This window comes from Pyrgilauda ruficollis, unplaced genomic scaffold, assembly GCF_017590135.1.
Source record: "Pyrgilauda ruficollis isolate IOZ18807 unplaced genomic scaffold, ASM1759013v1 scaffold29, whole genome shotgun sequence".
In the NCBI taxonomy this organism is placed as follows: Eukaryota; Metazoa; Chordata; class Aves; order Passeriformes; family Passeridae; genus Pyrgilauda; species Pyrgilauda ruficollis.
This window is the reverse complement of record NW_024524266.1, coordinates 11,924,364-11,948,324: the sequence shown is the minus strand read 5'-3', so window position 1 is coordinate 11,948,324 and position 23,961 is coordinate 11,924,364.

The window sequence follows — 23,961 nt, the reverse complement described above, 5'->3', positions numbered from 1 at the left end:
GCATCGCTTTCTGTCCAGACGGCAGCAAGTTTAAAATAGCCAGTTCCCTTTTCCACACATCATGGCACAATTCCAGAGGTTTTCAGGACTCTGGTGCTTCCAGCAGGGTTTTTGTCAGAGTAAGTGTTTGTCATTTTCATCATTTCTGGAAAAAATGTCTGTATTGTTGGAAAGAAATTTAGCTGAAAGCAGGGCCTTGTGCTTTTTTCCCCCCACTAGGCTAATACAAAGCAGCTGCTGCTGCATCTTCCTCTGAGCAGCCTCAGCACAACACCCTTGGAAATAAGAATGACTCATCTTGATGGGGGTCTTCCTGTTGGGATATTGGAAATAACCACAGTTACTGCAGGGGACTTAAAGTACAGTAATTTGGATGATGGAACTTGAGGCAATGCTGGGCGAGGAAAAGCTGCAATCAGAAAACTGTCAGAGGCAGCAGAAAGGCCCTGGGGGAAAAGACAAGCAGAGTAATAGGATATGTCCAGAATATTTTTGCTGTTAACTTAAAATATTGTGGAAATAGAATGTTGTCTCTCAGTGAAATCACGCAGAGACTTGGAAAAGGGCTTTGAGAAGCGCACAGGCATCGTGCAGGATTACTGCAGCAACCATGCCAAATACTGCAGATAAGTGAAGGTCTCGGCAGCCCTACAGCAGTAAGCACCCTGCAAAGCTCTCTTTACCTGGTGTGTACAAAAACCCTGTGCTTTGGGTGTGCTTGAGAGCCAGGTAAATAACAGGACTGCTCTAGACAGTCAGCCTTACCTTCTTGCATTAAACCATCATCTCTTCCCTTCCTTTGCCTTGTCCCTATTGAGACAGAAGTGAATCCTTACAAATTTTTTAATGGAAAAATGATAGCACATGAGAGGCAGATCTTTGCTCATGTTATGGTCACTGATTTATTGTTTAGGGTCCTATTCAGTCCTATTCAGTCCATTAAAGCTGCAACTGAGTATTCAGGATGATACATATACATCTTGTTGGTTTGTTTTTTTTTTTTTTTTTTTTTTTTTTTTTTTTTTTTGGTTTAGGGTTTTTTTTTTTTTGGTTTTTTTTTTTTTTTTTTTTTTTTTTTTTTTTTCATTACACAGAAAGCTGTTGGTAGTTGGGGGAAGCTATGACTACAAAGAAATATTTTTGCGAAGTAGAGACCATTACATGAGCTCTCCTCTGCTTGTCTGGATGTCTTGTCCTACTGGACTGTCTTTCTTTCAATTTTTGCAGCAATTCCTGTTCTCCAGTAGCCTCCCTGTCCCTCTTTGTGACTCTGAGCTGCAGAAACATGCCTGGTGAGAGACAGAGCATGTGTGACAGCACACAGGACTGGAGACTATTAGGCATCACCAGAAGAAGCTCTCAAACTTGATTTTGTGGTGAAAATCTTTGCAGAAGATACAAATATTCAATTGTTTGGTAATTTTTCAGGATAGAAATACAAAATTTTCCCAAGGTGTAAACATAAAATCCTGTCTTTTTTTTTTTGCTTCTGTATGTTGATCCATAAAAGAATTCACACCCTGGGAAAATGTTTTCTGTGTACATCATAAAAGCACGCTCCTGAATCATGGCACTAGGCCTGTTGAATGAATAGAATAGGTGGAATATTGTTGTGTGAAATCAAATAGACTTTAAAAAAAAATCGTGGTCTATGACTACTGGTCTATGACTCAATGATGGGCTAGAAGAAGCTTGTGTCAGGTGTGTGTCGGGGGGTGCTGCTGTTTCCCAGCAGGATGCTTCTGTCCAGGCTGTTGCTCTGTCTCCTTGTCAGGCGGTGCTTTGAAGAGTTGACCAGTGTCAAGGGGTGAGGAAATCTGCAAGTAAAGAGAAAATGCTTAAGTTTCAAAGTATATAAAATGAATGTACAAGATTCTGAAACAAACTTGTGCTGTAACACAAGGACCTTGTCTGTCTGAGGGCAAGAGCAGTTTTGGGATTCAGTAAGAGCCACAAAAATCAAACTGAATTTCCAGTGTGCTGTACACCAGGAATCAAGTGTTGCTTGTGCTGTTAATATATGCACAACATAATGAGTATTACTAATATAATTAGTAATTTTCATTATAATTAATGTAGTTACAGTGTGAGTCTATTGAAAAAAAAAAGTTAAATAATGAAAAGGGATGACACAAACCTTGTACTGCAACAAAGTCTAGTGCAATGTAATTTGTCCTATACAGAAAAGAAATAATCAAGTCAGCCAACAAGTGCAGTTACATGCTCAAAAAGTTAAATACTGCTTTATGCTTGTATACCAATCACAGAATGACTGACGAAACTCAGATATCACTCATAAAAAGTTTGACAACTGGGCAAGTAAAATATGTGATGCTTCATAGTCAAACAATAGTTTCTTTAGATAAGACTTTATGTAATTTTTAATTCATGTAAATACATGAGGATACATGTCTCATTCAAAGAACTATTTGATTTCTGTCTAAAACCAGGGTTACTGCTCTTTAATCTGTAAATGATCCCGCATCATGTTGCTATTAAATAAAAATGGACTCTACCACATGAGTTGGATGCTTATAATGTGGCACTGTTTATGTAATCTTGTTTCTTAAATACTTCATAGTTTCTTCCATTTGAAATCTATCATCTTGCCATAATTTATCTTTTGGGCATTCTGCATTATCTTGCAGTGTGGAATTAAAATTTAAATTAATCATAAATACGGAGGAGAAAACCCTTGTAGCAATGCATTTTCAAATGTCTGTATTGATTGTTGGTCTGAATTCTTTTCATGGAGAAAGCTTTGAGAGTTTTTATAACACAAGTTTTCTTTCTCTCTGGCATAATTAATTTTATGGTATGATGTAAAAGGTGCATTTCATTTATTGTACTCAGAAATACAGAACTTTTAAGCTTTTGTATGCTAACTTTTTTCATTGCTGAAACTTTAAAAAGCTGCTGAGAAAGACCAAAAGAACACCTAAAATTTCAAGTTTAAATATACCGCAAAATAAATGAAAATTTGGCTCATAGTGCTCCATCCCAGTTCAAAGGCAAAACTTTAATTTAACTTGCTTTAGAGCAATACTGAGAATTTCTTGTATTTTCAGTCATCATTTAAAATAGGAACATTTATGGTTGTCTTCTTCAAACAAGGAAAAAGAGAAATAATGCTGTAGTACAGGAAAAAGTATTACTTCTTTCAAATGTATGTGCTTGATAGGCTAGTAAGAGGAAACTTTGCACATGGAAGATGAAAGTATTGGAATAACCAAGGAAAGGACAACAGCATCATTGTGTTTGTGAGTTTCTTCCAGCTCATTTACCTAGCACAACTTTTAAAGTCAGTAATTGATACTGACTCATTGGGTAATTGATACTGGCAAATTAATGTAATTTCTGTGGCTACATCTTCCTGATTCTCTTAAACTATTGAATCTCAGGGAAACAGCACAGAAGAGGAGTTAAAAGAACCATTTTTCCTATAAAATACTAGTTTTTGCTATCTAAAGGAAAAAAAAATAAAAATTAGGATTTTTTCAGCTAAAAATAATTTATTCTATTTTTAACTGAAGCAGTGTGTAGCAGAGGACCTCCTTTAAAATCCCTTGAACTAAATATTGAAATACCTTATCTCCAGCATTGTGGGCTCAACCAGCCCAATCACTTTGTTCTCACAATATAAATCAAAGAAATTAAGAAGTTGCATGGACCCCTTGGATCTCAAGCTGTGAGCATGACTTAAACACTATTCCCATTTTTGGTCAGTATGAAACTGGACAGTTGTAAGCAGAAAGAAATAGTTTTTTATCTGGATTTGTGTGTTTTAAGTTGTTGAGTTTTTTCCTCAAATCCTAATGAAAATATGTACTCTAATTATTAATGTCTACAGAGAAATGAAGGTCAGCTGCAGTAATGAGTATTGGGTTCACACATTATCTAGTATGTAGCTCCTAAGCAACACATTGCACATAACTATTGTTGCTTGCCAAAAGCAAATGAGAAACAGAAAAGTCTCCAAAATAACCAAGCTGCAATTGGTGCGGTACCCTGATATACATTAGTGTCATAATGGAACACTGAAGTGTTCACTCACTTTTTCCCAGACCTATATGAAATCATACAGAAAAAAGGGAAGAAACTAGTATGTTGAATTGACAAAAGGCTGCTAGTTTTAAACAAGGTGGAAAGTTATATGAAAAAGTGTAACATTCCGCTAGAGATTCTTTAAATAAAATTAGTTTGAAATTCTTAATACATGTAGGTTTGAAGTGAAGCAGTACGAATAGTATCATACAGTACTTGGAAAGATTAATTTTGAATGAAGAAGTTTGACAAAACACTTTTCAATTTCCCCACAAACACTCCATGTTTTCATACCAAGCCTGATGGAAAGGGGAAGAAGAAAAAGGCAAAACCAGGACTTCTGAAATTTTCTGATGTGTTTTTTCAAGTCTATCCTCTCTCTTTGGAGGGGGTGGGATTCAATTTGGCAAACTTTACTACAGCCTGGAGGTGCCTACTTCTGAGCTATTCTAGGTTCCCTGTGTGATCTGCGGAGAAAAGTAGGCTCTTTTAAAGGGTGACTCATGTAATCTATTTCAAACACCTACTCTCAGAGAAGATGTCCATGTAGGAGCCAAGGGTGTCTGGCTCAGATGTGTATGTCTACACTTGGCCAGATGAATCTTACCCAGTATGCCTATGCTGTAGACTGCCAAGAAACAAGATAAATTTAGCTGTATAGAGCTCTGTGCTGTCACAGTGAAGTTTTTAAAAGCTAGCTCAGGTATTTCTGACTTCACTGTTGCCTAGAATCAAGACAAAAACTTTCCAAACAATATTAAGAGGGTTAAGACAGTTCTTTAATGGAAGCTTTCAGATGCACAAATACGGCTGCATGCACATAGCGATAGGATTTCTGCAATTTTAAAAAGGTTAATTAATTACTGTATCTAGCAGGTACATCCAAGGAGAGATCAGTTGCCCCAGTAACCCACTCTTGTGTCTGCCCCTTGGGGTCCAGGGGTTTCTTTGCCCCATATCTTGTTATGTCTCTCAAATACTGGTGAAAACAAGATGTCCTTGTCAGAAATTCTCTTCTTGAGAATAAGACTCAACAGAACTTCAAGGATATGTTACTCTAAAATGTGAGAAAGGGCAGGAAAAGTACTAGAGACTATACAACTATATATTAAAAATCTACAAAGCTACAAATATATGAAAAAGCTAGAAGTCTTTAGGCATCACCACATCGTAGTCTTCTGTAAGACGATGTTCACTCAGGTGTTTTCCACAGCTGCCACCTCTGACTGGTGGTAGAAAGCCATTGTGCTGTCAGGGAACTCTGGAGCCACCCTGTGTACAGTGTGGCACTAAGGAAACCAGGGACACCTGGATATATCTGCTGAAGAGATATCCTGTAGGAGATAAGGTATGATGTCACTTCTGTCCTGGTGAAACTGCTGCTGGGGTCTGAGTCCAGTTGTGATGCTGATGTTTTAAATGCCTCTGAAATCCTTCCAGCACAGTCAGAGGTCTGGACATGCTGCCTGTGAGAAGTGAAGAAGCACAATCTTTTTATTTTGACAAAGAGAAGGTTGGCACGCTATTTTGTCGTGGTTTAAGAGTTGCTACACAGTGACATTTTTTGATACAGGATGACAATTTAATCTAGTGAATGAAAGCATGATGCTACTCAGTCTCTAAAACCAGATTATATCAGGTGACAAAAAAGAGGACTTTTTACAGCAAAGCTAAATAACTGCTGGAATAACTTTATCTAGGAGTTTCATAGATTATTCTTTTCCTTGAAAATCCTTTTAAATCTAGATATGATACAGCATAATGAACTCTTATTCCTTTAATGAAGGAATTAAACAGTGAAATGTTGTGGTCTGTGAAGTGAAACTCTAAAGATATCCCTTTTGGCCTAAAAAGCTGTTTAATGGGCCCAATGCAGCATTGGATCTCAACCTCTCACAGTCCTGCAAAATCTGCATTTCAAAAAGGGCTATGCAGCCTTTCCCATTTCCAATACAATTACTGTCAATCATTTGGTCCTATCTTCCTCACATTATGTTCCTTTAATAAGGTTTTTGATCTGAAAATGTGCTCAGTGAACTCACTTTCTGTGAGCTGGACTCGTTATATAGAAAGGTAGATAAGGGAGCTGGAGAAGCAGAACCTGCTGGAGCTGAAGGTCATGGCTGCAAGGTATGGCACAGGGCCTAACTCTGAGCTATTTTGCTTTTGTTACCAATTCTCTGCTGGATTTTTTTTAAACATTATGGACCAGAAAACCTTTATTAAGCCAAATATAAATCTATTTAATTTTGACAGAAGAAAATTAATACTTCTGTTTAACTCCAGTCAACAAATACAGATCTTTGTGTTAGCAAACTAGTTTGTCTTTGCTTCTCAGACTGGGAGGAACATGAATTTGTGCTTTGCACCACTCTCTGGAGGATGCTCTGTTGATAGCTAAAATAATAGGATATGAGTCTTTACCAAAACTGATATTAAATGTCCATCTCTCCCTGACCCTTCCCCCCACCTCTATATCTTCAGTGCCAGTGCTTATGTGAATTTGTCTCTCTTTCATTCTCTTTCTTGCTCAGACTTTATTGAGGCTGAATAAGATCTTTGCCACAGTGAATTTCTCATCCCATCAGTTAAATATGTTTATCCTTTTAAGAACTTTGGCTTAGGCAGAACTACAGTGTTTCTGTTAAAAACCACAGAATTACAATTATATAACATCTACTTTGTTTCACAAGTGTTTCCATATATAAATGCATTTAAAATAAGATTTTATAGAAGAGAAAAACCTGTAGTAGTTAAGATTTAAGTTTTTTTCACTGGTCCCAATGATTTCTCTTTGACAGAATGGCAATATCAGTCATCCCACACTGATCTGCACAACTGAAGGGCTTTGAAAAACACCTCATCTAGAAATCAGACCTTTTCCATGATGACTTTCAGATGACACTGCATCATGTCTTCAGGAAGGGCTGCTTCTGCACGGGAGTGAAGGGAGCACTCTTCATCTTTCCTTCCTGGCCCACTTGCTTGGTGTGTTTCTGGTTGTCTTGGTTTAGTCCAGTCCATCACACCTGCTGGCTGCTAGAGGCCAGGGTTTCAGTTCACTTCCTCACTGCTTCTACTCTGGAACAAGGAGGCGGATAAATTCCTAACTAAGGTACTTTTCTTACATTTCTGTTCCTAAGGGTCCTCTTTTTCCTTGCCAAAATGTCTTTTGATCTACCTCTCCCAGCCAAAACATTTGTGAAATGTGATGACCCCTCACAATGCTCTTACTCCTTGCTGTCAGCTTTGAAACAGACAGTGGTGCTGATAAATTAAATCTGCCATGATGTTGCAGGGGTATGAATAATGCTAGAACTTAGGCTTTGGAGTGATTTTTTAGCAGAGAAGGGCTTACATTTCTACACTTCATGAGTGCAATATTGACAAATCATATAAAATAACATTGTGCAACTGAGAATAAAATTAGATGTCATGTATTCCTTTTATAATAATGTACAGGAATTTCATAGAGGAGATGATTGAAGTAAGAAAACAGAGTTAAGGTGTCCACTGTGGTAAGAAAGCAGTGAAACTTCCCAGAGTCTGCAAAACTCTTGAATTAAATATCTACTGTACATTTTACATTGTGCTAAAAGAAAGTGTAATGGCTGCACATTAGCTCTGGAGAGCAATGCAAATTGCAGCATTAATGCCATCTTTGCGTTTAGATTTGTAACTGCTTCTTGTTCTACCAAAATATAACCACATTTTTGCTCCTGCTTGCTTTATCAAACCAGCTTGAATTTAGGAGAGGAACTTAGCTTGTCTGTTTCACTTGCATATTATTAGCAAACATTGCTAGTAACATGGGAGTCATCTACACTAAGCTTGATGTCTGAGCCTATCGCCCTCCACTGGTAAGCAATGAAGTGAACAGACAACTCTAGAAGGTGATGACTCTTATGATAAGTCAGCTCAGATAAGGAAGATTAATTGCTCTTTTCAGGTGCTTTTTTCAATTATCAGCTAGGAAAAAGAAGAATAGCCTAGGCTGAAATCTGTCTTCGTTTCTTTCTCTGTTAGGCACCTCAAGTAAAGAAGATAACCCCATATTTTGTCATCGATCAATGGAACAGCTTTTGGGTCACGTTAATTTTTATCAGATAAGGTTAATTTGTATCATTGCAACTATTTGTGGTAGTATGCTTGTTTTGCAAAAGAAGTTCAGGGAAGGGAAAGAAGGAGAAAAACGTTGAAGTGACCTAATGTAGTGTTTCCTGATTTGTTTGGATATACCTCAGAGCAGCAGTAGCAGCCCTTTACATACAGAAGAGGGTTCAGTGGGTCAGCAGGGACTACACTGAGAGACTGAGGGAATCAGTGAAGAACTCGAAGGGCAGGTGTAGCATAGAGCAGTGTACAGCTGTTTAAAGAACAGGGATAGAGATGACAGAGCCAAAGTCTTCCTGGTGGAGTCAGAACGTAGGGCAAGGGATAAGTGGCTGCCCTGAAGCTTGCAGGGCTCAGATTAGATATGAGGAGAAGCCTTATCTCTGGGTGGGTGGTGCCATCTTTGCCTGTCAGAGTATTCAAGACTGAGCAAGACAAAGCCGTGGCGGAGCTCAGCTGTTGCTGGCAGCACTCCTGCTTTGCGTTGGGCAGGAGGCTGCTCTGGGTGACCACTGGAGGTGTCTTCCAACCAGTATCCTTGTGACTTTCTTCTCTTTACTCTAAGGAAAGCAATCTCTTCCTGTGGAGTTCAATCCTCAAAGTCTGGAGCCTGACCCCAGTGTCCTGTTCCCAGCCCTGCTGTGCTTCTCATCCCATGAACTCCCGAAGCATCTGTGCAATATGTGGATGTGCTCCGGCTGTTCCCAGCTCATGGAGCATTTGTAAAATGCTCCTAATAGCACTGTGTTATTCCACTTAGGACACTGCCCTGTGACACCTGTGTCCCAATCCCTGCTGTGATTAATACCAATGAAACACCTGGAATTAGATTTTCCATACGTAATGTGGGTGTGCTTTACAGACTAGCCCATGGTTTTTTTCTGGGGGGAAAAAAACAGAAACAAAAAGATCTTCTTAGGGTCTCAGTTTTCCCTAACTGAGGAGCTAGTTTATAGGATATAGACAACTTATGTTTATTTATCTCTAAATACAAACTGTGATTGCAGATCTTAATTTCCTGTTGGAATTCTGAAACTGGGCAGTATCCCAATTATAAAATGCGTGGCAAGTCTGATCACTTTAAAACAGTACCACTTAGAAATGTGGAGAATCTTGGAGAAAAAATAGGGAGAACACAGATACATGGAACTGGAAAGTGCTATTTTAGCATTGATTTTCAGCATGAAAGGGCATCTTAAAATCTTCCATAGCTTGCATTGTCATCTTGATATTTTCTTCTGTATCATTATTCTTCACCTATGTTAGATGACATAAACAAATGCACTTCTTTTGAATGTTATCACTTTAATCCCTCTTCACCCTGAGTTCGCTGCAGGAAATTACATTTTTTCTTATTGAAGAAAATGCAAAATGATCACAGTGCTTCGATAGTACAATCAATGTATTTGTTTAGTTATATTAGTAGTGTGGTCTTTGATTTCCAGGCTAAGAATAATACAATGTATATTTTTAAATACCAGTTTATTCCACCTTGACATATTGAAGAATTTTACTGAAAGAACTCTTGAATCTTTTTCTTCAACGGTCCATCAACCTTGTAGACTGTTCTGGTTCTTTGCCTTCAGAGAAGTTGTTTTATATTTGGTCGATTTGAAACTGCATTTTGATTTTATTGATCTAGCCAGTGACTATACAACTTACAGACCCCTATCACTGTGCTGTGATACTGAACATTATGCTTTGCTTCTAGCAAATAAAGCCAGTAAAAATTTATGTACCTTTAAGGCAAATAGGAATCTTACATTGTCTGTGTGCACTTAAAATACAAGAATAGTGAAAGTTTTCCCATTCAATTCCTTTTCCTGAGCTTTGTTAGTGCAGTCTCATGTAATCTGACTCTGTCACACACAGTTTCTTATTTCACTTTGTAATGATCCCCCTTGTATGGGGGGATTCAGAAAGAGGCAAAAGAAAACAAAGGTGGGATGTTTTTACCTTTTGAAATGTCTGGAAGAATGCATTGGAGGATGGTAAAGGGAAGCAGGGTCCTCCAGGTTGATAGGCTGGAGGACAGAGCTGCTGTTCAGAAGCATCCAGGCAGTCTGGCCAAAATGACCAACAGCAGAGGCAGGATAACCCCAAATACCAGTATAGGCTGGGGCAGCCTTTTGGAAAAGGAATGTGGGTCCTGCTGGACAGCAGAGTGGTGTCCCTGGTAGCCATGGGGGCCACCACAAACTGGCAGCTCTTAAACAAGGCTCATGAGGCTTCATCTGGAGTCTTGTGCCTGTGGGTGCTCAGAATCAACTGGATATGTGTTCCATGGCTGTGTAAACCCTGTGCTTTAACACACCAGCGTGGATGGGAGCAATACCTGCTGTGTGTGCAGAGTGGAACCTGCTGGGGTGTGCCCTGAATCACAGGAATCCCCAGTGGTCATTGCTGAAGAGTGACAGAGCAAGTGAGACAGCAAGCTAGGCAAGTTGAGTAGGGAGGGTAAGTTCTAGATGTTCTGGTGTCTGAAGCAGATTTTTATGAACAGCCTGACTCCTACAGCTCACAGATGTAAGGGGTGATGCAATCAGGAGACTTCTTTTAAAAGGGAAAGGAATATTGCTAACAAGCTGTTAAAATCTGGATTTCAGATCAGGCTGATTTCCCCCAGAGGTCTTGATTTTTCTCCATAAACTACAGATGGTGTGTAGGACAACAGTTTCTAAATGGGGTGTCACATATATGTTTATAAAGCTAGGCAAGATGAATCTAGGTCAGTTCTGGGCTGAGTTTTGTCAGTAATATTGCAATCAAGATTAAAGCTCCAGAGAGTTTACATTCACTTTCTACTCTGTTCTCAATTGCACCCTTTTGGCACAGTCTGACTCACCACTAAACTTTTAAATGTCAGTCCCTAACTTGTTAAATCACATCTCTAACTCTAAAGCAGGGAAACTAATTTATTTAAAATAATTAAGCTTCAAATTTAGTCTTTTCCTCCTCCAAAAACTGTAATGCAGCAGACCGAGAAAGACTCGGTTTGTAACAGTTGATTGTGGCAAGTGCACAGCCTATCTGTGCTGAAGAGGACATCAGTAGCAGTAGTAAAGGTTATTCATCGAATGTGCAAGATGAGGCCCAATTTGCATATGAAAATTAGCTAAAGATGTGAGGACAGCTACCTCAGCTATCAGCGACACCAGAGGTTGAGATGACTGCTTCAGGGGCTGTATCCTCAACTGTTTGGCACACTGATGCAGATAAAGTGAGGTCCTTTCTTGCTTGGCACTTGCTGCTGCTTTTTGCTTTGTTCTGGGGTCATCTGTCCTGTCTGCCCTGACACAAACTGTCACCTAGTGCCAACTAGATGTCACAGGAGGGGTGGAAAGTTATCCTGAAGGGCTCAAGCCCACCAATACAGGGCTCCTGCTCTGCCAGCAGATCAGGGGAGATTTGGTGCCTCTTGTAAGTGTGTTTGTTCTGTGGCTGAGCTGCCAGCTGTCCTGGACACTGGGAGATGTTTGGCCCAGCAGATCTTACATCTCCTCATGGCTTTTGTGGAACCATATTTTTGGTGCATTAGGAGTGGTATGTTGTAGTGTGCTTTTATACTTTGTAATACTTTGTAATATCTTGATTTTGTATCCCCTTATTTTCCCCAGATGATGTACCCTCTATAACCACTACTGCAAGCTGGAGTTTGGCTGCAAGCAGAGCTAAACAAAGTCAGACCAACACCCCAGGTGTGTCCTGACTGGGCTGTCCTGTTCCTTCCAGCCTCCATAACAGAGCTGTCCTTTCCTCCCCCAGTTCTCTTTTTGTGTCAGCAGGGTCCAGATTGAAAGGAAATAGAGGAGCAGCCCAGGGTGTTTGCTTTTACCTGTACCCAGACTTCAGCAGGCATTGGCTGGACTGCAAATTCTTGTGACCTTCACTGAAGTCTTTCAGAATATCCGGATCTGTGTTTTTCTACCCGCTGCAGTTCTGGTATGTTGTCAATGTCTACAAATTCTAGTTTTCATTAGAAAATGCTTAACTACTACTGAACTGTGATGAAACTCTAGAAACTATGACCCAGCTACATATGTTACTGCCAAAATAGATAATGACAGTTCATAAAATGCTTCTCTCAATATTTAAAAATAAAATGCAGGCAATTCCGCATTGAGCATCTGATACAAGAAACAAGTGCTGAAACATGTGTTGTTTTTCTCAAAGGAACAAGTCTGTCCAGATCCTCTGCCTTAGAGCATAAAGGACTGTACTACGCATATGAACTAAGGGCAGGCTAGGCTTTTCTAGCTCTGTTGTGCATGTCAGAGCCAATCCCATAGGAAAACATGGCACAGAGTCTCTGTGACTCCCTGCTTCTCCATGGGGAGGACTGTGACATAACCGGTAGAAGCAGAGTTGACAGGGATGGTGGTAAAACACACATATGCCAGAAAGACTTGGAGCAGAACACCCCTCCATGGAACAGGGATCTTCAAGGAGTCCAGCCTACTGAAGGCCAAGAGTTGCAGGCATTGTCCTTGGGGCATACTGGCAAGAATGGATTCTGAATGATAAGTGTGGAAAGCAAAGCTTTCCTGGTGTGGAGTGGCTTTTCTCCCTCTTTTCCTGCAGTATGTTTTAACAGGAAGGTCGTGTCCCTGATGAAAAGGGACAGGGGAGGCTGAGGGCTGCCTAGGTTGGAAAGACCCTCTGGTCTTACCTGCACACCGGGATTACTGCTGTCTAGCCAGCATTCTGGGCTTGTACATGGCATGTACAGAGAATTTGGGTGAGATCTAAGGGAGGGTGCAGTTGGTGGCTGCATGGTTGGTCCCCTGGCGGCCTGTGCTGACTCAGTGCCTGAAGCTGTGCAGTGTGAACTTGGATAAGGTGCTCCTGCCTGGGGTGCTTTGCAAGGGAAGTCTTTAAGTCATGCACTTCTGGTCAGGGAGCAGTATTGACTGTTACGGGGCTTGGTGTGATGCTGTAGTGAGTTTCAGTATCTTTTGCAAGACCCAGTAAAGGGAAGAGTTTTCCACATTGTGGACTTCAGTCTGGAGAACAGAAAACACCTGTCAAACTCCATTTTCTGTTACATATTCATAACTTGTTAGAGCAGGTCCCACTCCGTCACAGAAATGACCTTTGTGTGTTATACATCTATTGTTCTTCGCTGCACAAAGTCAGTACTGCCAGCTGCTGTAGTCCCTAATGGAGCTGTAGCTGTAGGAGGTTTTGTTTTAGCCCCAAAAGTAAAGAAAAGACCTGACTGTTAAGCACAAAAGGATGTGTGTTTATTGCTGGCCTTGCTATGTAGCCTGAGTAGCCATGGAAAAGCACCACAGGATATGTTCTGCCAGGAAGGGCTGCCACAAAGGTTAATTTTCCCAAGAAGTGGAAGATGGTTGAACTCACTTCTGTTTACTGAGGAAAGCCTTGTGCAAACAGCTGCCACATTCTAGCAAAATTTACAGCCTCTGAAATATCTAGCTTTCTGGAGCCTCAGAGGCTCACAGTGCTAAACTCATTGAAACAACTGCTAATGAATTAATTACAGTGGATTCTTTAGTTAAAATTGCTGCCAGAGACTTGAATGTTTCAGATAACTCTGCTGGCAAGTGGATTACTCTGCTGGGCAGATCTTTGCCTGATTTATGACTCTTCCACAATCACATGGAACTACTGCCTGATTGTCCCCAGAATTGAGCTCTGGTTTTATCTGTTTTACAAAAATCACATTTGATTCTGAAGGGATTTCATATGTGCTGCAAGTGCACTGTAAACCACCATCACAAACAGCTATTCTGTGATTCTTGTCTGAAAAGGTGCCTCCCTGCATGGCAGCTCTTCCTGTGAAACATAAACAGCTATCCATCACCCATGAAATATGAGGCATTGAGAGGCTTCCAAAGAAAAATGAAGCTAGTTCATATCCTCTGAGGGTCGTTTGGTGCAAAATTACAAAGATTTTGTCCTTTTGCCCAGAAAAAAATATTTGTTGTGTAAATCAATAGTTGAAGTCCTTTCTTGTGTGAGTATCCACTATCAAGTATCTTCTTGATACTTAAAATGCATATTTAGAAATTATCTGTGTTGGCTTTTTATAGTTACAGAGATTTTAGTCCAGAACTGTGTTGACTCTGGCTCCTTTCTTATAAATAGCAAACATGCGGTCAAACCTCTTGAAACTACGAAAATCAATTCAAAAGCCAAGTTTCAGTCTTTGGATGCTTTTCCCCAGCAAAAATTGCAGCTGTGGATATTGAGCCCTTTGGAGACATTCTCAGACTTCCTAGACTCCTGCAGTAAAGCTCTAGCTCTTCTGCCAGGTTTGTTTATATATTTTCAGTTAACTTTTTGATTAAGGTCAATGAATATCTTCTTTCCACCTTGGCTCAGCAAGAATAGCATCTCAATTTCTCTCCTGTCTAGTTAGGTGTACCTTTGACCTGATGATTGAATCATTAGTCAAGGTCTTACAAGCTTTTTCATTCAAAAAAGGAATTGATACAGAGTCTGCATTTTTTTTTTTAACCACTACAAATCTGTTATTTCAAACACCTACAAATTTCCATTTCTCTGAATAGAGTAGGAGTCTCATTTTGGCCATAGTTCCACAACGCTTTCCAGGCTGCAGTACTTCTGTAAAAGTTTCTCTCGTCTTATATCCATTTTTATGGGCTTTCATTGCCGTTCTCCCATGTGTGTGTGCACAGGGCACATCTGCAGCCAGCACTACTGAGTTGCTTATAGTGTTCAATCCCTGAGCAAAGCTGTCTATCTCATCTTCCTTATGACAGCTTCAGCTGGCTGTGTCTCAGCATAAGTCTGTTATTTACATGCTGAGCTGTTAAAATTCTTCTTGCCTTTGACACTTTGCTGCTGCCTAGAGAAATACCTCTGGTGATTGTGAATCAGGAAGAAGTAAATACTTGTCTACAGAAGATATTGAATTGTCTCAGTCCCAATGAATCATGTCTTCCTTGTGTGTTTAGTTATGCTTCTTCTACAACAGGCCTTCTATTATGATTTCTGTAGCAGGCTTCAGAAAGCCATGTGATACTTGTTTGAAGTGTTTGAAGTGTTTAAATCCAAAAGCTAAACTAAAAAGACTTGTGAAGATAAACTACATAGGCTTCTGAAATTGTTCTATAAATTGGTTGTCTCTTAAACATGCGAAAAAAATGTGTCAACATTTGACAACTGTAGTTTCTGCACAATGAGAAGGGCTAGAGAATGACTTTCACGTGGCTTCCAGCTGAATAGTTTAACAGGTTTCCTATGTAAAAGTTTGCTAGTGTTATCTGAAAATGGCAAAAGATTAGGTAGATTAGGTATAGGAGTAAAAGAAATCCCTCAGCATAATGTCCCAGAATATTTGAAAAAGTTCCCCCCCAACCAGCTTTCTGATGTTGCCTTCACATTCCTAGCTGGTTGGCTGAGTAGTTTGCAACTTCTACAAATTCTTGGACATTAGGGAGGAAAAACTTTCCCTATTTCCTGCACACTGTGTAGAAGAACAAACTGAGGACAAGTGAAAATGACCTCAGGTTGCACCAGGGGAAGTTTAGATTTAACATTAGGAAATATTTCTTCACAGAAGAGGTTGTCAAACATTGGAATAAGGCTCCTAGGGATGTGGTGGAGTCACCATCCCTGGAGCTATGTACAAGATGCGTAGATGTGACACTTGGGGACAGGGTTTTGTGGTGGACTTGGCACTGCAAAATTAATTGTTGGACTCAATCATCTTATGGGTCTTTTCCAATCTAAATGTTTCTATGGTTCTATGACAAGTTTTGTATTGTCTTTTGGCACCTGGGACCAGATTGGCTGTGCCCATGTACTGCAGCAGGCAGGGTGTCACCAGGTTGAGGGGGGTGATCCTCCCCATCCACTCAGCACTCATGAGACATATCTGAGTTCTGGGTTCAGTGCTGGGCTCCCCAGCACAAGAGAGACATGAATATACTGGAGCAAGTCCAGTGATAGGCCACAAAGAAGATTAAAGGACAGGAGCATTTGTCTTATAGGATGGGCTTGAGAGAGCTGGGACTCAGCTCTGGAGAAAAGTCAGGGCATCTTACCCACTGGCATAAATACCAGCTTGGGTTGGGATGAGCAAAGTAAAGATGACCGAGCCAGACTCTAGTGCCCAGTGACAGGACAAGAGGTACTTGTCACAATTTGAAATGCAGAAAGTTCCACTTAAACGTTTTCTCAAAGGCTGATCAAACACTGGCACAGGTTGTGAAATTTCTGTCCTTGGAGTAGACGTTCTCCTGTGCTGCCTTCCTTCCTCAGCGGGTATAGTAAGCTCTGTTTTGTTTTGTTACTTTTGCAAAAATGACACTGCAACCCTTGTGTCAGTACCAGAGAGGATTCACCTGCAGCTGGTGTTTATGACATTTGGTAGCTCAGTCTAGCAGCTGAAATAGCCACACCCATGTTGAGCTGACAAGACTGAAAGGTATTTGTTTAGTGAAAAGGTCGTTTTTGGTATCTTTTCACTTATGTCATAAAAATAAAGCCAGTCCCTAACTAGGATGTCTTAGCTCCACCTTTGTGTGTTTTCTTCCCCTTTTTCTGTCTGTGTGTTTTTCTGTCAAAAGTCTCTCATGAACTCAAGAGAAAGGTACAACACTAGCTTGGCTGAACTGTTGTAATTAATGATTTTGGAAAAAAAGGTGGAGCTGCCTGAAACTGGCTCATTACCAATGTCCTGACAATTATGAAGCAAAATTCATATTCATAATCTCTAATAGTTCTTCTACATCCACTGCTGCTATTTGCTTGACAAGCCCCAATAAATTAGCAATTTGGCAACTGCTCTGTCACCTACATGCAGTTGATCAGTAGTCTCTTACACAATGCTTTGGTGGAAGCAGCAAGGGAGTGGCATATTGTTTATCACAGGAACCACAGTCCCCAGTGTTTCGTTACTGTCGCTGTGGCTGCCTCTCCACAGTCAGTGATGCACTGTTCATCAGTGAGTTGCACTCACTACTGATGCAACTCCACCATCATCCCAAATATTATTTTTTGTGATAATATTATGAGGCAGTGTCTGTAGCAGGGGCTATGAAAATGTTAAGATGGGAACAAGGAAGCTGATTTATTGTCTTGAGCTCAGGGTTGTACAACAGGACTACAAAGCAAGCCTGTGCTGGTCCAGCTTGGATTCCTACTAGGGCTGGCTGGCATCTCCCTGTGTCAGGTTTGTAATGTAAGCTCAAGCACTGGCGCTTGTTCCTAGTCTCCAGTCTTCCCCTCCCATAAAAAGAAAGAGGGAAGTGTGGCAGCCCAAGGTGTCATGGTCTTCTCCAGGACATGTTGCACACCTTCCAGACAGTGCATAGGTGATACCTGGCCTCATGTGCCTGAAACCTACAATTGAGGTCAGCAGGAGGCAGCTGGCATGGACTCTGTGGCTCCCATCCCCAGGTGCAGCTCCCATTGCAGGTGCAGCTCCCATTGCCAGGTGCAGCTCTGCACTTTGTGCTCCAGTGCAGGGAGAGGGTTAAACATTTGCAGTTGGCCCACTTGCATTTGTGTACCACCCCTTCAAAGTGTGCAAGCTTTTAGTTCTAGTGTAATGTTCAAGCATTTCAAGCCTGCCCCTGGGAAAGGCTCTGTGCCTGCATTTTCCTGCAGAACCTATAGGTCCAGAAGGGATACAGCACTTGTGGAAGCTGGACTGTGTGGGAACAGTTGGCTTTGCACTCCTAGCACTCTATTTTAGTATATTGTTCAGTAAATAATCACTGTGAACATAAAAGACTGCCACATTGCTATATGAGAAGATTTTCAAAGGTGAAAATGCTGCCAATTGAAATAAAGTGAGCTTCAGCTGTATAGAACTGAATCTTCAACAGGGTTTTTCTTACAGAGAATTATTTTTTTCCTATCAGTCTGGTAGTTTGAAATGTTGCAGATTTCATTTCAGGGAAACATTCATTAAGCAGTCATAGCTGGGTATCTGTTAGGTGGTTGGTGAAACAAAGTTTATTAACTGATCCATATCCAGAAATTTTATTAAAATCCAAGAATTTTATGTAATACTGTATTTCTAAGATACCAGATAATTCTAAGCCCAAACATTTTAATACAGGGCAAGTCTTAAAAAATCATGGCTATACTTTTTAAGTGGAAATTTCCATAAGCATATTCAGCAGCTGCTATAAAAATAATGTGAAAATAGTAATTTGTGATTTTTGGTTAGGAAAAAAAAAGTTGGTCCAACCTCTGTCATTTCAGGAATTAGTTATCTCCCAAAAGCTTTTTTTTTTTTGCCATTTTCAATCTTCTTATACTGTCTTCCTATGGTACAATGAATTATTAGCTTGAGGGTATAAGAAGAAGCTGGTAATATCACCTGTGCTGCTGCTGCAAGTCAAATGCTCACAAGCAACAGCAAAAACCCCCACTGAAGTGCAGAAGGATAAGGAAATTTGCTGGAATGTTGCTTTGCACTTTTTGTGACCACCAGCTCCTGTACAAAGCTGAGTACTGAATATTAGCCGACTGTCCTTTGTGAAAGTCACTTAAAAGAAATTGCAGAAAGTGCAGAATGAAGCATCAACATTTAGAATTTTGAAAACTGTTAGTAAGGGGAATAAGAATGGATCTCTCAAGACTTTGCTTGTAAATGGACTCATTCAGCTGTTTGCATGGGTTGAGAAATGAATCTCAGTTCAAGGATTTCTTATGAACCCTCCATTAGACTTAAGAAGGGGTTTGAAAACTTATTTTTAGACAGTAAAGGACAGAAGTGATCAGCAGAATGATGGAGTCTGACCTCCTGCATAATCCTGCACCTCCTGCACAGCTCAGGACATGAGCTGCTTTTTGTAATGAGATGAAGTGAAGCCAAAATTTGGAGCAGTGGTTGCTGCGTCTGTTTGAGTGGCTGTGTTGGGTATATGCCTCCCTGGATTTGGAAACCAACCCTGAAAAACTTAAGGGTAGCTAGACACATTAAATTTCTCTCCTAGGATTGTATAACAAACATTTCTAAGCCTGACACACTGTGTGACACAGGAAAAACTCCACATTTAGTTTTATTGCAGATATTACTGTGGGTCTCAGAATAGTTGCAGTGGGGGAAGGCAGGCCTTTGATCAGGACAGTACAAACACAGCAGGCACTGAGAAGCCTCTGGTCTAAAGGCAGGCAGAGGCTCTATGTTGAGATGCACAAACCAACTTTAGAATAGCTGTATCAGGCACTGGAAGGAATAGAAATACTGCTAAAATGCTGAACTGAGCTGCTGCTATTTTATATTACTGCTAAATGTGAAAGAGCACTAAAACATTTCAGGAGCTGGTATGGAGACAGAAATCTATATATATAGCATGTTGTTAAGTAAAGGGGGAAAACAGAAAGTAAAAAGATTTCCCTTTTTGTCACAACTTAGTCACAAACCTTCACTTAAGAAAGTGACCTTAGTTTGATGTCAGGTTCCAGAAGGACCTGGACTGCAGCCAACGGCCAGAGAGAGATCACAGGAAGATTTGGAAATAGTTCTGGAGAGAGTGACTGGAATTTGCTGAGGAAAGGAAATCAATCCAGACTGGCACTTACGGGGAGATAAACAGAGCTCCTGTATGGGAACATCACTAAGGACCCCAAACCCAAAGAGAAAGACACAAGAGGCAGAAAACTTTCTTCTCTAGAAAGGAAGGTAGTTCATAAAAATCGCACATGTGTACATATCTGGTGTGAAACAACAATGACATTTTCTTAAGTGCATTGTGTTAAGAAGAGACCCCACAACCATGGCAATCAACAAAGGTGGATAAGCCTTATGGAGGAATTCATTGTGTTCCCTCCAGATTTCAGGGTGATGGAGGCTGGGTTAGTCCCTGGCAGCAACGTGTCTGGATTCTCCATTCCAGGACTGTGGACACTCAGTCACAGTCACAGGAAGAAAAGGAGACTGCTGCTGCCTGATGTTGCCACAGAGTACAGGAGTGGGTGTAGCTGCAGCAGTGGAGACAGAACCGTGCTTGGCAGCTTCTTTCCTGAGGTATCAGGGAAGAGAGCTTGTGCTTCCAGATATGCAGAAAAGGGCAGAGTATACAAATAATTGGTTAAATACTTCTGTAGTCTATTTCTCAGGAGGTTAAAAAAATGGACTTCTCACCTCCATAGATTTTACAAGTTCGTTATTCTGTGGCTTATTCATATTCTGTTGTTGTACTGTATGTATTATTGTTGTGGAATGAATTCATCTAATGGGGGCTATTTTCTTGCTATCATACAGCTGTAGAAAGCAGGGGAAAATACAACATATGAAAATATTATAATGAACCAATTCATGCCAACTTTGGTTTTGCACTAAAACTGAAGCAAGTTCTGTGTCACAGTCTGTTCTATTAAAAACATTCCCAAGGCCTTCTTATGCACCTAAGCTCAAAACTGGCATCTGGCTTCCAATTACATGACAGGGCAGGTTCCTTCAGCACTATGAGAAAAGAAAGGATCTGCTTGACTCCTCTGCTTCTTTCATCTGTGACTGTGGTACTGCTTCTCTTCTTCACTCTGTGATTAATTGCTTTTTCAGTGCACCCCTCAGAGAAATAATTTTTCCTTTTCTCTCCCCTTCCATTCCCTGCTAGTTTTCCAAGAGATGTCCTGGAACTTCTTCCTCTATCCCTTCGTTTTTCCTTGCACAGTGTTACTGAGATGGTAGCTCAACAGTGTTCCTTACACTGACAACTTGCAGGTGTCTCTATTCATGTCTTGTCTCCTTTCCAGGATAATATTTTCTCCCACCTCTGATTCTTTCTTTGGATGTCAAGTTCAAGACAGTTCACTTACTTGGCTACAAACTTTTCTACTGCTTTCTTAAATGATCAAACACCACCACATCAATCAAAGTGAAAAACTGATCCAGAGCCCTTTCCCATCCCTTTTAACTTTGTATGCGAGACTGCCAACAAAAAAACCATCATGAAGCTGACCTCCCTATATCAGATCCACAGTTTGTTAAATCCCTCTCCATTTTCACAGACTGCATCTCAAATTCTTCCAAAGCAACAGACAACTTTGGAAGGACAATAGCTTTAACAGTCAGTATTCTTCCAAGCTCCATTTTCAGGCAGAATGAATTTAAAGCACTGGAGGAGAACCTAGTAAATATTCTCTATCAACTTTTATTTTTTAATGATGTCTCCACAGTTTTACACCTTTAATATTAAAGTTGTGCTAGTAATTAAAGAATAGTGATTGTGCAAATCATTTAAGTAATTGAGTTAGTGAACTGAGGTTACTCTGCAGTTAATGAGGTTAAAATTGCTGGTTCCTGTATACAGTATTTAATCCTGTGAGTAGTCATTTTAAGATCATTATTGCCTGTATCAGTTCCTCAAGGTAGCTTTGATGCACATATTTTGTCTTTAAATTACCTGCCCTTGACTCACAAAGTACTGTTATAAGTGATGAGAAGTGTTGAGGTATTTGTGCAACTTTCGGTTAGGTTTTGAATTATAGCAATGCTTGAACAGGGGAATTTTTCATTGGTTAGAATGTCACTGAACACACTTGTACCATCAATGTGATACTTAAGAAGACGTTATACTGTTGACCTGATGTCAGCCCTTGTGGGTTGAAGCTTTTTTTTAAATAGAGGTTTTGAGAGGATGGGATATAAATCCATATTGAAGATGAAATTGGTGGTTCAGCTATGGCCTTCCAACAGTGATTTCCTCTACCTGACCTGCTTTTAAAATCTTGTTATTTCAAATAATCTAAATTGAAATTCACTCCATAGCTTTTTAAAAGAGTAAATAAAGGGCCACATCAGAGAGGAGAGACTTAAGCAAGGAAGTCATGTCAGTCATCCAGCCTGTAAGGCATTTTCCACAGAAGCAACTGCAATGTATGGAGCAATGCAGACAGCGGGGAAAGCCCCCCTTGCCTCTGGAATAGCAGTGGCAGAGTCTGGAACAAGATTCCACACCCCTCCCAGGAGTTTGGTCCCCTGCACTCAAGGCCAGGTCTCTGGTCAGAAAGAGATATTTGAAAAGCCTTTTTTTTGCCTTGGGGCTTTTTTGACCAAAAGTTGTAAAAAGTCTTCCCATGGCAGAGGCTTCCAGCAGCTGCTTGGGAATGAGATTGGTTCCTGCTGGGGACACTCTGCAGTGGGTGTTGCAGCCTGTTGCTTGTGCCTGTTCACACAGTAGATCCTGGCTCTGACTTGGGACTGATTTCTTGACCTCAGGCCTGAGGCCTTATTATTCATTTAGGATTGTTCAGCCTGGAGGATACAGGGGGCCTTATAGCAGCCTTCCAGTACCTAAAGGGAACTTATAAAAAAAAAGACGGAGAGAAATGTTTTACATGGGCACGTGCTGATAGGATAAGGGGTAATAGTTTTAAATTGGAGGATGGTCAATTTAGATTAGATATAAGGAAGATGTTTTTTATAATGGGAGTGACAAAACACTGAAAGAGATTGCCCAGAGATTCTCCATCCATGGAAATAGTCATGATCAGCTTGCAGGTGGGTTGGACTTGATGATTTTTAAAAGTTCAATTCCAACTCAAAGTATTATATGATGCTATGATTATGGACTTGCCTGCTCTGGGATCTTACACAGTGTGATGAGATGGCCCTTGCTGCTGATACCATTGCCTTTGCCAGCTTTGTCACCATGCTTGGCTTGCAGCTTCCTCTTCCTCATGGAACAGCTCCCTCTTGCTCCTTCCTGACATAGTAGGACTAGAGAGCATCATAGTACAACCAGATAGGATGCAATTATAGCAGCACTTCCCTCCAAATCCCTGTGAGTGAGGCTGACAGATACCACAATTTGCATCCTCTGAGGGCAGCTCATTGAAAATACTATTTTCAGGTCTGAAAAGTAGAGGAAGAAAATCAGAAACACTGTCCTTTGAAAAACTTTGCAAAGACCAAAGAAAAAAACTACTTGTGGTTTGCTCAGACTTTCCTTGGTTTTTGCTTGCTGGCTTCAATTAGTGGGTAATCGATCAGTGACTTTTCAAAACTAAACTTGGAAGTCCTTGTCAGGATGTTCTGTAAACCATAAACCTCAGTGGCTTAAAAAGCATTACAAAAATAAAAGAAATATTCATAGGCCCACCTCAGAAAATCACAGAGTCCCCAGTGTTAGAGGAGGGAAGGATAATTCTGCTCTTGTGTGGTTTCTTAAATGCTTTGCCTGCTCAGTCATCAGAAGTTAGTTGCTGCTTTAGGTATGCAGGCACTCTGTAAAACTTTGGTACCTTCTTGTCCACAGAATGTTTGGAAGACAGTGTGGCCCACTTTACCCTGCCAAGAAACCTGTAATTTCTGGTCACAAGAGCTCTGTGTGTTCATTCCTTTCCCCCATACGGTGTGTAAAGAGGGACTGGGGAATAGGGGGCATCAGAAATTAAAGGTGTCTGTCTTTTACACTTCTTTGTATATTTACAACAGTATATGAAGATGGCACAGTGGCAAAACCAGCTAAATTTCAAGTGTGGCACTGAAGTAATGTGAGTGCCAAAAGAAAAGTGACAGTCAAGCTCTAGTGAAGTGTGTTGTAAGTGAATGTCATGGGTCAGTCATTGTGGGTGTCATGGGTCATGTACCTCTCAGTCACACTCCCCAGTTACTGCAAAAATGACTGGTACCCTCTCTTGCATTTTTAAACTATTTTTTATATTCTAGAAATGGTTCATGGGAGATATTGCCATGGCTCAGTGCCTTAAATAGTAGCCATAAAAAAGGACATGCAAAGATCGAATCCTTGCTGGGAGATAAAAATCATGATCCATCAAATTAGAAAAGTGCTGGCAAAACGTCTTGTTTTCTTGGTGTATGTGATGAGGTCATAGACAGTTGCTTAA